This window comes from Ornithorhynchus anatinus, chromosome X3, assembly GCF_004115215.2.
Source record: "Ornithorhynchus anatinus isolate Pmale09 chromosome X3, mOrnAna1.pri.v4, whole genome shotgun sequence".
In the NCBI taxonomy this organism is placed as follows: Eukaryota; Metazoa; Chordata; class Mammalia; order Monotremata; family Ornithorhynchidae; genus Ornithorhynchus; species Ornithorhynchus anatinus.
This window is the reverse complement of record NC_041751.1, coordinates 28,295,108-28,310,609: the sequence shown is the minus strand read 5'-3', so window position 1 is coordinate 28,310,609 and position 15,502 is coordinate 28,295,108. Positions and strand designations below refer to the sequence as shown.

Genomic DNA, 15,502 nt, shown 5'->3' with positions numbered 1-15,502 from the left:
TGAGCACTTACTATGGGCAGAGCCCTGAACCGTCTAATTTAAGTATTACAATGTTTGAGTGTTCTTTTTTCATTACTGCTAATCACACTTACAAAAACACCTCATGTTAATGTTTAAATGTTGGTAGATGGAATCCCCAGTGAAATATCTCATTTTTATGAAAATTTTAAGGACCATCTAAACTCTAGAACTTCAGAGGTACGAATCCAGTGCAATGCATCTGAACCACTGAGCTTATATTTCACTGATATTAAAAGCATAAATTTAAATGTTATACATAAAACATACAATATACATGTCTATGCATAGACGGTTCATTGTTGGTTTTATGGTAACTTCAACTTTTGAATATTCTGATTTGCACATTATAAATTCTGAACTCGGATATTATATTGCATTAATATAGTAGTTGACATTAAGCACTTTATTTATTGGCTGTACGTGTCTTGAAATTCTCTATGAAAGCACTGTGGTTGGATATCTTTAACTGGATCTCCATGTGGTCTGCAACAGGTGGAATTTCTGGGACAAGTGGGAAAGTGATCTTTTCTACTTGGTTCATTATATGCAATTCCATTACACTGTTGGAAATAAAGTGCTGACTGTTGTCTACTGAATTCTCAACCCCAGCTTATATTAAATAAAACAAATTTGATTTGCTTTAGCAGCATAATCGTATCTCAAACCACTGAACTGATTTTCTTGAGCATATGGTGAAGAGACTTTTAAGAGGCAAAGACAATTTAAAAAAAAATCAAATTGAACATGAATTTTTTCTCAATAAACACCACCTCCTTTAAGTTTGAAAGGAACCTGAAAGGATGGACGCATGGAAACTGCAATCTCAGTGCTTTATATTTCCAAATCTTTCCGAGCCTGAACAAAATATTGGTACCAGATGCAATGACTTCTTCATATAAATCAGTGCAAAGCTTGAGGTTTACTTTTGTTTGTGGGTGAAAGCCAGGGTGCTTATTTTTCTGTTGGAGGGAACTGAACATAGAGGAGGGGCTGGAAGTAAAGAGAAGGGGTGGAGTATCAAGGTAGGGAAAGGAAGAGAAGTTTGGGAAGCAGCGTGACTTAGGGGAAAGACAACGGGTTTGGGAGCGAGAAGGCTTGGGTTCTAATCCCTGTTCCACCACTTGCTGCTGTGTGACCCTGGGCAAGTCACTCAACTTCTCGTGCCTCAGTTACCTCATCTCTACAATGAGGATTATTATTCTGAGCCCCATGTGGGACATGGGCCGTGTCCAACCTGATTAGCCTGTATCTACCCCAGCGCTTAAGTACAGTGCCTGGCACATAGTAAGCACTTAACAAATAACATAAAAAAAAAAAGTTCCAGAAATACTAGCACTGTGAGCTGAAGAAAACAGAACCTTATTTAAGTACTTTAGCTACCCGCTCTGTTAGTGAACACCGCAGCTCTACACGTTGAGCGTTCCAAGGTAAACTATGACCCTATCAGATATTTTAAGTTCTCTCCCATTTCTTACCTTCCCAATTTTTCTGTTTGGGAGATTGAAATATGTGCAAACTCTGTTATGGTAGTAGGTGTGAGGTTTGCTAGAAAAATCAAATGTATAGACCAGGGCAGACAAGTCACAAAGGACCCTCTATTAGGCCCTGGGAGACCCACACAGGATATCTGGCAGAGAGGAGAAGCGGGAGGAGGGACAGACATGCAGCCCAGGTGGTCTCTTCCCTGTCTCAGCCAGCAACCAGGCTCCCTTGGGGAGAGGCTGCTATTACTGTGGGGCCTTGTTCACTGGAGGGGTAGGTAGTGTGACTCTGCATGCAGCCCCCCTGGACAATAATCCCCTGTACCAAGGATATCCCCTAGTAGCAATGGCACCTCCAGCCTCAGGCAGAATCCCCAGTATTTACTGAGCACTTACTGTGCGCAGGACACTGTACTGAGCAGTTGGGAGAGTTCACCAGAGTCGGTAGACCCATTCCCCACCCAGGACGAGCTTACAGTCTAGACGGGGAGACTGGCATTAACATAAATGAATAATTCGTAGAGATGAGTGCTGTGGGGAATCAGGCTTATGGCTGAGGCTGGGGAGAGATGGACTCACTTGGGCCTTGCTCCAGAGTGGGAACTTAATGCGTGAGGGGGAATGGACACTTGCAAATGAGAGAGAGGAACTGGGACCGAAGGAATGTCACCAATTGAGATTCTCTGTAACAATCAGTTTCCTGAGGTAGAGTCGGTGATATGTGTATTTGGAGAAATGCTCTCCTGCTTGCACAGAGCTCATTTCCCAAGTGCTCGATCGGTGCCAAGCGTGAAATTAGCCCTATTTAAATTCAAATCTCAGAGAAATATCCTCTCCGAAATTAGGCTGTTTCTCCGTAAGGCTATTTTATCTACAGGTAAGAGCTACGTGCCGAATCAGCTCAGCTCACATTATCGACTTTACTGTCACTGTTCTCAAGTTAGAACCTCCTCTCTTGATATTTTCCTTACACTTTCATCAGTCACTGAATAGACATTATTGATTCTCTACTTAGAAAATCAATCACTCAATCAATCCAGAGCATTTAATGAGCTGTCCTCTGTGCAGAGCTCTGTACTAAGCTCTTGAGAGAGAACAAAAGAGTTGGCGGACACAATCTTTGGCTTCAAGGAGCATACCGTCTAGTGGGAATGACAGAAATTAAAATAAATTCCAGGTAGGAGTAAAGCAACAGAGTTTAAGGGCATGAACATAAATGCTCTGCGGGGGGTTGGGATGGTGCCCAAGTTCCCAAGTGCTTAGGTAATGCTGAAGAGCTGAAGCAGGTTGGAAATCCTTTCCTCACTTGGGAAACTCTTTCCCATGGCTACAATCCATCCCTTAATGAGGCTGGAATTCAACTCGGCTCCTGGAATATATGCCAACTCTTAACATGGAATGCTCTTTTATTCTGTATTCAACTCTCTCTGTTAACAACATTGGTTAAAAAAAATATCAAAAAACCCAAATGGACATGTCTGCAGGGTGTCAACCTAATGTTCTTGCCCCTCCCCAACATACACACACATACACACAGACATAATCACACACACTCCCTCCAAAACCACCCTCCTTTACTACCTCAACCAGAGGCCACTAATCTCTTGATCCCTTCTACTTAACCCAGGTCATCATTACAATTCAACATTTTTTGACATTTGTTAAGTACTAAGTGTTGAACACTGTACTAAGCCCTGGGGTAGGTACAAGATAAGCTAATCAGATACAGTCCCTGACCCACACTGAGCTCACAGTCTAAAGGGAAGGGAGAACAGGTATTTTATTTACCATTTTCCAGATGAGGAAGCTGAGGCCCAGAGTTACGTACATCCTTGTCATCCTTGCACAGGGGCTGTGCTAATCTTTCTGTAGCATTACAATTTTAGTTTATGTGCTGCTATATGTAATTGATTGAAGCATTCTGGTCCTCACACACCCTTGTAGCACTTGGGCATATGCCTTTCTTTATACCCTAATGCTCATAGCTGTAAATTATTTGAGTGTCTGTCTCCTCAGGTAGATTGTAAATTTACTGTGTGCTAGGATCATATCTACTTATTCGATTGTATTCTCCAAGTGAGTAATTCAGTGGTCTGTACAAAATAGGTGCTCATTAAATGCTATTAACTGAATTGTACACCTGTACATCTCTAACCCCCATCAACCAGTCACTCATTCAAGTCCAACTGAAATATATTTTCTCTCCCTCTAAAACTCCATCTATGTTAATATGAAAAGAAACATCCTGGGAATCAACTCCTCCCTGCTTCCTCTTTTGCATTCTGCCTAACTGGCCTAAACAGGAGTTCTGGTCAAATGGAAGGTATCCAATTTGAAAGGAATCGGGTTCATGGGAGTGCTTGCAAAAAGGAAAAGAGGAACTGGAAAGAGCACGGGCTCTGGAGTCAGAGGTCATGAGTTCGAACCCCGGCTCTACCACTTGTCAGCTGTGTGACTTTGGGCAAGTCACTTAACTTCTCTGTGCCTCAGTTACCTCATCTGTAAAATGGGGATTAAGACTGTGAGCCCCACGTGGGACAACCTGATTCCCCTGTGTCTACCCCAGCGCTTAGAACAGTGCTCGGCACATAGTAAGCGCTTAACAAATACCAACATTATTATTATTATTAAGAGGAAAAGGTGGATTTAAAATCGTTTCAAACCACTTTGACCTGTCACAGATCTTGGGCAACTTTAGAGGTTAGACTAGTGAATATGTCTTTAACAACTGCCTCAAGTGGGCAGAGAGATCCTCACCACCAGGTGGGCTGTGCAGTGAGTGTGTGGTTCAGCCCCAAAGGCACTGACCTAAAGGATTCCAATTCCATCAACAATTTAAGGACATGCAGACACACTCAGGTTTTCGGGGACTTACCCGACACTCACATGCTTTATATGACCTTACCGACTACCATAACAGCTGCCATATCAACCTGTGATGGACTAGGTTTTTAACCTTGACTTGATTTGCTAAGGTTTTTTGTAAATTACTATTTTATGATTATTCATTAGGCGGTCCTGCAATTTATATGCTTATGTAATTTTCTCTTCATACAATGTTAAATCTGTGCTGTGTTTTAATGACTAAGTCCAAAGTATCAGACCTATCTCCTTCCTCATGAACATTTGTTATGTAGTAAGATTATTCCCCTCCCCCCCTTTTTTTTTTTGGTCAAATGGGGTCACAAGGCCTGGTAAGCCATTTAATTTACTATGCATTTCTTCTAAAATTGCTCCCAGGAGTTGAGAGTCCTCTTTAGTAATCCCCGTTTTTGCCCTGCCTTCTGGTCAGCTCCTCCCCCACACTTCAGTCCTCTTACTAGATTTGAAAGCTTTCGATTCAAAAGATTGAGGTTGGGACAGTTTAGCTGATTTACACCAAACTAAGAGATTAGCTATAAAACAAAGAGTGACCTCTTTTATTGAGAGCAATTCAAAGAAAAAGAGGGTGCTTAGATATTGGTCAAGTTCCATTTGCTAATTCTGAAAGGGCCCAGTAATCATGGCTGAACTAGATCCCCAAACATAATAGTGGCCAAAGTAAAAAAATTAATATTATAAACTGGAAGGAAAAGATTTGAGTGATACAAAGGCTTAAATTTACGGAATGGTGTTTTGGATTACTACAGTTTAAAGCTGCAGATACAAAGCGTGATTGCCTGATGACAAAAGCCAGTCACTTACTATGTGCTAGGCTACTTCAATGATCTAAGAGTTTTGCTTTGGGGGGAAAAAGGATGAAAAAGGTTTTAGACACACAACCACAAATTAGATTTCTTGGGCCTACCTTTACCTCATGATTACCTTAAGCAGAGAGAAAAAGGACCTCATCACATGGAAGTCTTCTTTTGGAGTGATCCTAATCGGGAGCTGATCGGAAGCATCCAGCAAGGGTGAAAAGCAGCATCAAAACTATGGCTTTGGCCAGAGTTGTGCCTGGGGAAGATTCAGCTCCACCCAGAGAGGGTGGAGCTCTTCTCCTATAGGCCAGGGAGGTAAACTCCTCCCAGAATATCTCGTTATCTTCTGGGAGAACTAGGCAAAACCAGTCCCTTTGTATTTGGGTTTTGAAGTTTTACATGTCTCCTTTCCTTCCTCAAAATTCTCTTGCCATTTTTATAGGCAGGCCTTTTGGAAAGGGTTTCAGAGCATGCCATTTAGGCTGTGATCTTGCCAACTAATACTCAAGCAGACCTGACAGGCATTCTTCTGGTGCTTCAGTTATCGATGGAGACCTCAGCACTCCAGTGATGTCCACCATATGTCATATTTACATAAAATTCCCAGCTGAAGGTGATAATTAAGAGGGTGCATGTTTTTTCCCCTTTTTAATAATCAGCTTCTGTAACTTGTTCATGATATTTCCAACAAGGAGACAGCAAATCTTATTTTCATATTCTACGTTTCCACTTGACTTCCATGTGGACCGGTCCATTCATTCTGTGGGCAAACTGAGTCCACTTTGGAAGGCTACCAACCTAAATATCCCATATGTAAACACCCTAAGTGTAGTCAGTGGAAATAAATCTTATCTTAATTAGGGGAACGAGATTATTGATTCAATCTCCAAGAAATTTTCTTTAGAACTATTTCTTTGATAGTCTATCCAACAATGTAATAGATGCACAATTAGCAGAATATAGAGGAATAAAGGTAAATAACATCAAAAGAAACAATATTAACAATTTGTCACTGGGAAAATTTATACTGCTGGAGAAAGTAGTTAATGGAATCTATAATGCTCCATGTAAACATATGGAAGTAATTCATGTATCAAGTAAAAAATGATTCAAGGTGAAATGTGTGGCAGCCAGCGGGCCTGATTCCCACAATATAAAAAAAATTCACATTAATATTTTTATGGTATTTTTTAAGTGCCTACTATGTGCCAGTCTCTCTTCTAAGCACTGGGGTAGATACAAGCTAATCAGGTTGGACAGAGTCTATGTCCCTCATGGGGATCACAGTCGTAATCCCCATTTTACGGATGAGGTAACTGAGGCAAAGAGAATTGAAGTGATTTGTCCAAGGTCACACAGCAGACAAGTGATGGAGTCAGGATTAGAACCCAGGTCCTTCTGACTCCCAGGCCTGTACCCTTTACACTAGGTCATGCTGCTTCCCAATTAATTAATCCCAATCTGAACAGGGGGCTGTTCGTGAAATAACCTAATGATATAAATATATCACATGTAAAACTATTTAGAATACCCTACATATATGTAGATATATAGGTGTATATCTCTGTATATCTACATATCTATATCTGTAAATGAATAGTAAAATATACTTTTTGCCCTTTACAAATAACTGCCAATTTTCAGCCAAGGAAAATTGGCTTTAGTTCCTAACAGTAAGTAATAATCAGTAGGTGACTAAGGCTTTGTATCTTACATCTGCTTTGTAGTGATATATTAGCCTAATCTCCAGAGGACTGCCAGGGCAATTTTTTCCCATATGGTATCCATATGCTATATTGCTACTAACACATCCTCTAGCATTCAGCCATATGCTGCTCTCGTATACCTGGAATAATTTTAAGTCTTCTTTTTATAATTTTATAGTCATTCTTACTATGGGCTTGAAATTCTAAAAAAAAGAACAATCAACTACAACAAAACAAATTCATTACATTGAACTCTGTACAGTTGAAGGATTTAAGCACTCCTATTGCTCTGTCAGCCTGCATTCTTAGAATAAAATGACAGCAATTTTTCTCCCTTGTCTAGGAGATTTATAGTCTCCTTTTTCCTAAAAAATATCTAAACATAGAAGCTCAAAATTTAAAGAACAAAAGCACAGTGCATACTTGGATTCTGACGTAAAAAGGAAAGCACAAACACAGACACACACCAAAAAAAAAAAGGGACCATAAAATTGATTGGTTCCACTGTAACAACTACCATGGCATCTCACTATCAGTTGCTGGTAAGATCCTAGGCAGATTCTTCTTGGATTTGCTACTGAACCACACTGTCACCCATTATAATTAAAATGTGGTTTTAGGTCATTCTGTGGTATTGCATATGTGCTCTTTGCTGGTTGATCAGATTCTGATGCAGGATGAGGAGACAATAACAAGACTTCTCTATTTCATTTGGAGATCTTGCAAAAACATCCAGATGCAACCAAGACGTAGCACTAGACTCTGCAAATAGGGATGTATGGGTAATGTGGATGGGTCTGTGGTTCATGAACTGGACTTTGCATTCCCACTCTAAGAGTGAGCAATACAAGAGCTAGGACTGCAAATCAGTTCTCAATCGATCAGTCATATGTATATGTAAGTGCATATGAGCACTTACTGTGTGCAGAGCACTATACTAAGTGGTTGGGAGAGCACAAAAAATAACAGGGTTGGTAGTCACGTTCCCAGCCAACAAGGAGCTTACAGTCTAGAATTGGAGAGAGGCATTAATATAAATAAATTACAAACGCGTACATAAGTGCTGTGGGGCTGAAGGAGAGGATGAATAAAGAGTGCAAATCCTTCTACTGCAATGGTGACACTGAAAGGAGTATGAGAAGAGGAAAAGAGGGTTTAGTCAGGAAAGTACCTCAGAGGAGGTGCGCCTTCAATAAGACTTTGAAGAGGGGGAGAGTGATTGTCCGTCGGATACCAATTTGGAGGGAGTTCTAGGCCGGGGCAGGACATGGGCAAGGGGTCGGTGGCGAGATGGATGATGAGATCGAGGTACAGTGAGTAGGTTGGCAGTAGAGAAGCAAAGTGTGCAGGCTGGGTGATAGTAGGAAATCAGGGAGATAGGGTAGGTGGGAGCAAGGTGATTAAGTACTTAAAAGTCAATGGTAAGGAGTTTCTGTTTGATGAATAGGTGGATAGGCAACCACTAAAAGTTCTAGAGGAATGGAGAAACATAGACTGAATGCTTTTGTGGAAGTATGAACTGAAGAGGGGAGAGACGGGAGGCAGGGAGGAGAGCAGTTTTGATGAAAAGGACTGGAGACTGGAGAGAAGGACAGAGATCAGGGCTGGAGATGAAAATTTGGAAATCATCTGCATAGAGATGGTAGTTGAAGCCATGGGAGGGAGTGAGTTCTCCAAGGGAGTGGGAGCCAGAAGGGGAGCCAGAACTAAACTTGAGGAACTCCCACAGTTAGAGGGTGAGAGGCAGAGAAGGGGCCCACAAAATGGACTGAGAAAGAGCATGTAGAGAGATAGGAGGTGAACCAGGAGAGGACAGTGTCCGCAAAACCAAAGTTGGATAACGTTTTCAGTACAGCGGAGTAGTCCAGTGTCAAAGGCAGCTGAGAGGTAGAGGAGGATTAGGATGGAGTAAAGGCCGTTGCATTTGGCAAGAAGGAGGTCATTTGTGACCTCTGAGAAGGCAGTTTTGGTGGAGTGAAAGGGGCAGAAGCCAGATTGGAAGGGGTCAAGGAGGGAATTGGAGGACAGGAAGTGGCATAGACTCATTGCTTCTCTAGGCTGCTCCCAGATTATCAGTATAACCCTGGACTTTACAGCACATTATTGCATGTCTATACAAGTATAACATCCTTCTACAGATGCTGGCCCACGTCCTACCACTGATCTGGAATACCCTCCCTCCTCATATCCGCCAAACTAACTCTCTTCCCCTCTTCAAAGCCCTACTGAGAGCTCTCCTCCTCCAGGAAGCCTTCCCAGACTGAGTCCTCCCTTTCCCTCTGCTCCTCCTCCCCTCCCCATTCTCCCTCTCTCTCCGTCTGCTCTTCCCCCTTCCCCTCCCCCGAGCACTTGTGCATATTTGTATATGTTATTTATTACTCTATTCATTTTGTTAATAATAATGTTGGTATTTGTTAAGCGCTTACTATGTGCGGAGCACTGTTCTAAGCACTGGGGTAGATACAGGGTAATCAGGTTGTCCCATGTGAGGCTCACAGTTAATCCCCATTTTTACAGATGAGGTAACTGAGGCACAGAGAAGTTAAGTGACTTGCCCACAGTCACACAGCTGACAAGTGACAGAGCCGGGATTCGAACCCATGACCTTTGACTCCCAAGCCCAGGCTCTTTCCACTGAGCCACACTGCTTCTCTAATGATGTGCATATATCTATGATTCTATTTATCTTGATGATATTGACGCCAGACTATTTGTTTTGTTGTCTGTCTCCCCCGTATAGACTGTGAGCCTTTTGTTGGGCAGGGATTGTCTCTATCTGTTGGCAGGGATTGTCTCTATCTGTTGCCGAATTGTACATTCCAAGAGCTTAGCACAGTGCTCTGCACATAGTAAGCACTCAATAAATACTACTGAATGAATGAATAGCACTGTACTAGGCACTTGGGAACATGGCATAAAAATAAGAGGCATGGTGCCTACTCTCAAAGATCTTATATTCTAATTAGGCATGTAACATCTCTCTATTGGAATGAATGCAGACAGGAATTACTCCAATCCAAAAGGAGCACTGAATAAATGGAACTTCTGACAACTGAGATATTGTCATGAAACACAGTGTAATATTGGAGCTAATCACATAGCACGATTTGAGTCTTACAGACCCTAAGATTAGAGCATCTCAGGTCTATTAATTCAAGTCAGAAATATTAATTATTTAGCATTATTATTATATTTAGCATTTCTTTCACTGATAGTACAGAACAGCTGGTGCTAGTTGAGTGATAGGTTAAAAACGATTGAAAAAACAAAAGCCTTGAATAAAACCATTGCAAAGCAGGGTAAAATGAAAGAGATGCTAGATCAAATAAAGCCTGCTTCCTACTAAGGAAATTACATAGCCAGAGTAGGGGGTGCTTTTGCAAGAAAGCTTGGGCCCAAGAGTCCCCGAAAGTTTACTTCCAGACATCTAAAGTTTAACTGAGCAGAAATGCCATGACTATAGGAGGAAAAGTCAGCTCAGATAAAGTGGAGATTGTCTGCAGTACCTAGAATGGAAATTAGAATCTTGATTTTAAAAAAACAATGGAGCAAATTCTTCGATTCTGACTCAAGTTCCTTCAGCTATGAAAGTTATTCCAGCCTTTAGGTTGGCTATCTGATGTTCCACAATGTCTTCTGATGTGAAGCCACAAGGGAGATAGCTGGATGGATGAATTTTAAAGACATGTCTTATTACTGTAAAGGTCCAGATGCAAACTTCGGCACTCAGAGTAAGCGTATTTGGGGACATTCCCTAGAGGGTTTTCTTTCCATTAATACAAATCTTGTTGGCTCCTGACACACATATTCCTGATCCCACATTTGTGATACAGGATGAGAAACCATTCTCTTTAAGAATACAGTGAGGCCTGTGGTGTGAGGGTGTTCCTAAGAGTTTTGGGGGCCTGGGTATGCAGGGATTACGGGCAGACTCGGAGCTGGTTAGGAACCACAGGGGAGAGAACTGCAGCTCATTCTGCCATCATTTCACAGGCCGGGGGTCAATCACATTTTCCGTATGAATTGGCTTTTCTCTAGCCATCAATTAATCAATGGTATTTCTTGAGCACTTACTGGATGCAGAGTACTGAACTAAGCACTTGGGAAAGCATAATAGTGTCAGTAGACAAGATCCCTGCTCACGGGGAGCTCCAGTCGACAGAATGAACTTGAAACAAATACCTAAAACCTCCATCTACATTTTTCTAAAACAGGAATGAATGGTGCCAGACATTTCACCTATCCAGGGGATCCAGTCCCACAGGTCCCAGTGTTTGCCATTTCTCCTGGAGGTCTGGCATTTCACCACATGTACTGCCAATTCTGGGCTCCCTGCCCAGAGGTATGCCTGGGTTTCACCTCATTCCACAGTGCAGGACAGGGAGGCCTGGGAGCTCTAAGGAAGTGGCCCTAGAGGCCAAAGAAAGACATGAGCAGTGGCATAAACGTATGGCATTCAGGAATTGGGAAGGAAACAACACTTACAACACAGGAAAAAAGGGACCATTGTTCTTAAATCTAAAAACAAGAATTGAATTGGGCTTTTGAAGGGGTAAAAATCAAACGAAACATCTGGGTTCATCATTGCCAAATTTTAGTCTGAAAAGAATTCAAGCAGCTAAGATGACCTATATCTCTTCTAGCTGACCCAGAAATACCATGAGGTTAACCACGTAATTATTCCTGAAAGGGACAGATCATATGTTAGCACTTCTTGCCCTGGAGATCATCTTTTCCATTTTTTAATTTGCAGTTGCTTAAATCTGACTCCCTTACATTCACTCTTCATTTCATCCTTGCAAGCAGAAAAGGTTTTTTTTTTTATTTGATCGACCATTAAATTTTCCCAGCGTTTCCAACTTATTTTTTACTGATTATCATTCTGATGCCGTTTTCTTCCCACAACTATCAGAGCAAGTCTCTTTATTTGATGTTTATTTAATTTACATTTATGAAGACAGGCAATCTTGGGAAGATTTGTAGCTGCAATCTGTGTTTACTGATGTTAAAACCTTTTCATAATGGGTTACATTTTTAGTTATGCTTCAGAGATACTGAAATATTTTGCCCACATTCTTCAGAGTACATACGTTGTTTCTAAAGAAAAGCTGTCAAGTGCACCTGGCTGGTGTCAAAAGTGACAGGGTACATTTGTGAGAAAAGGCCATTCCCAAGGATGGAAATGAGGAAGATTGGAGAGGAAGTGCTAGGAATTTCTTCACTGTTCAGGTAACACTACTGAATAGTATAGAAATCAGTTTGGAGGATCATGGAACTGTCCCCCCGCTTCAAAGCCTCATTGAAGGCACATCTCCTCCAACAGGCCTTCCCTGACTAAGCCCTCTTTTCCTTCCCTCCCTTCTGCATTGTCCTGACTTGCTCCTTTGATTCATCCCCTCTCCCAGGCCACAGCACTTATGCACACATCTGTAATTTGTTCATTTGTATTAATGTCTGTCTCCCTCTCTAGTCCGTAAGCTCGCTGTGGGCAGGGGATGGGTCTGTTATATGTACTATCCCAAGTGCTTAGTGCAGTCTTCTGCACACAGTAAGTGCTCAAATACAACTGACTGACTGAGGAAAGCTGAGTGCTACTGTGGTGGTAGCACAGTAATAGGACTGTAAGCTCACTGTGGGCAGGGACCGTGTCCCGCCAACTCTGTCGAACTGGACTCTCCCAGGCGTTTAGTACCGTGCTCTGCACGTAGTAAACGCTCAATAAATACCATCCAATGAGCAAATGAATATGAAGGTGCTGAGGTGGAGGAGAGGCTCCAAGTCTATACTAGAGTTGTGAAGGATTCTCTGACCAACTCTCTGGTCAAGATGTCTGCTGGGTGATTGCGTCAAGTCTGATATGAGACAAACACTGTTCATTTTATCATTCTCTCAGCTATGTAAACTGTAACATTTCTTGATTGTTCTTTTGTAGTCAAAGGACGTGAGCAAGGCTGTTCTTATTATACTGAGGTAAATGCACCAATAAACAATTTGCAATGCCTTTTATCTTTATAAAAAAGGGTCCCCAACTGTCTCCTTCCTGAGCCCGGGTCTTAGATGGGGAGGCAGATTTTTTTAATGGCGCAGGCCTCAGAGACTGAACCTGCTTCCCTCCACCTCTCTTTTCTTAGCCCACGTGCTTGCTCTCTCTTGACACGTGTCGAGCAGCCTCTGGGTTTTACAGAAATACTGTACTGATGGTGATTCCATCATGACGAAGAAAAGTTCTGATCATTTAGATTACCATGGAAAAGAATTAGCCTGGTTAGATGTATTCAAAGGGATTATTTTTACCGTTTACCAAAAACTACAGATTATTTTTATCAGAATATTGGTCATGCTACTTTTTGAATACAACGTCTCTGCAGGAAAAAAAAAAAATGAATCTACTACAGTGAAATCAGTCTCCATAGTTCTCGGCTCTGTATCACACTTTTCTGAATGTTACGTCACCATAACGTTAATAATAAATGTGGTAATTGCTAAGTGCCTACTATATGCCAAACACTGTACTAAATGCTAGGGTGGATTAACAAAACCATTGGGTCGGATACAGCCCCGTCTCACAGTCTAAGTAAGAGGGAGAACAGGTATTTAATCCCCATTAGACAGATGAGGAAACCAAGGCACAGAGACATTAAGGAACTTGCCTAAAGCCACAGAGCACAGAGCAGCAGAGTTTGATTAGAATCTCAGACTTTAAGCTTGTTGGGGGGAGGCAGGGAACATGTCTACAGACTTTCTTGTACTGCCTCTAGACTGTAAGCTAGTTGTGGGCAGGGAATGTGTCTGCTTATTGTTGTATTGTACTCTTCCAAGCACTCAGTACAGTGATGGAACCCAGGTCCTCAAACTCCCAGGACCATGATCTTTCCACTAGGCCATACTGCTTCTCTCATCACAACAAAACAGGGAGGAGTAAGGGCAAAAAACTTTCTGCAAGCAACCAGATCATAGAATCAAGGGCCTGGACAGTACCTCAAACGATCCTGAATCCTGGGAGAACCTACCACCTAAAATATATGACTGTCTATTCAATTTTAAAAGGTAGCCAGGGAGGGAGATTTCTTTAGACTTGCTCAGTGACCAATTTTTGCAACTTGATATTGACTTTCTTCCATACCCACAGATTAAAATCTCCCTCATTTCCAAGAAAATAATAATGATAATATTAATAAACAATAGTGCTTGGTTACTGTGTGTCAAGCACTCCTGTTCTAAGTGCTGGGATAGATACAAGTTAATCACATTGGACAGAGTCTCTGACCTACATGGGGCTCCGTCTTGTAACAGAGAGACTCAATCAATGATGTTTATTGAACATTTCTGTGTGTGCAGAGCACTATACTAAGCACTTGGGAGAGTACAGTATGACAGAGTTGGTAGACATGTTCTGTGCCTCCAACAAGCTTACTGTCTAGGGTTCAAATCCAACTCTGCTGCTTGTCTGCTGTGTGAAATGCAAAATAAAACCCAATTCCCTGAAATAGGATCCAAGATTTTGGTCTTCAGAATACAAGAAATAGCAGTGATGCATTTATGCTCTCTGGATAGGAATATCTGATTAATTTTATTGTTCTATATTTAAGAATTTAGGTTAAGAGTTTAAGCACTCAAATATCAATTAGAGAACTCTAGACTGAAATACTGTATTTGCGAGATTTAATATTAGGAGTTCAATTCTCTCATGTTTTGAAGGGTATATAAATTCAGGTACGAAGGTCTGTACATAACAAAAAGATCATAAACCAGGATAGAGTCGTGACTTGCTGTATTTATAATACCTCTGCCCAGTGTGATGCCACAGATTAAATTTAGCTTGGCCAAACTAGGCTAATTTTTATTTTCTACTAATCCAGAGGCATCGTCACATAGCCACTCACCATGCCAATTACAATCTAAGCCTTTAATTCAATGCAAGAGGATATCATCTCTCTCCTCAGCACTGAGGCTCTTGCACTTTTTTTTTAGTTTCTTGTTACTTAGTTCTACTCCACAATGCCTCTATAAGGAAGGCCATCCATATCTTCCATTTAATGAAACTGAGGTGCCGAAAAACACAGCAGATTTTGGTGGAGAGGGCACAGATCTGGGTGTCAGGAGATCTTGGTTCGAGTTTCAGCTCTGCCAATGGCCTGGTTCCTTCTTCCTACCTCATGGGGATGTTGTGAAGAGAAAATGAAATAGCTGATAGGAAAGTACTTTGGATAAATGAAAGGTATTATTATGAGAATACTAACCCTCACTTTGTGCTTCAAAACATTAGAGGGATTTAGGACAGTGTTTCTGTAAATTGTTTCCTGACCTACTTTCTAGATCATCTGCAAAGTTGAAATTCAGCTGGCCAATACGCTTAGCCCCTGCCAATTGGCTTGCTGCATATTAGCTCTAAGAAATGGGCAAGAGGTCCTAAAAAAAGGCCAAAACTTGATCTATTTTTTTTTTTTTTTTACAAAATAGCAAAAACCGATTGGTTAGTAATGGTATCTATTGTGCCTCCATAGAGTGAAGTTCACTACACTAAGAACTTGAGAACAAGGTACAAGAGAAGCACAAGATATGTCTTCTGTCACCAAGGTGTTTACGCTCCAAAGGGGGAGAGAGCCATAGAAAT

At 41.5% G+C, this 15,502-nt stretch overlaps 1 protein-coding gene and 1 non-coding gene across 3 annotated transcripts in view; both read right to left on the bottom strand.

Annotated features, from left to right (window-relative positions):
- FBXL17 (F-box and leucine rich repeat protein 17) overlaps positions 1 to 15,502 on the bottom strand; it is a 390,787-nt gene that overhangs the window by 64,479 nt on the left and 310,806 nt on the right. The window lies entirely within an intron of this gene.
- Positions 3,307 to 3,409, bottom strand: LOC114807715. Its single transcript, XR_003755790.1, has one exon. It is a non-coding gene; the product is annotated as a U6 spliceosomal RNA (small nuclear RNA).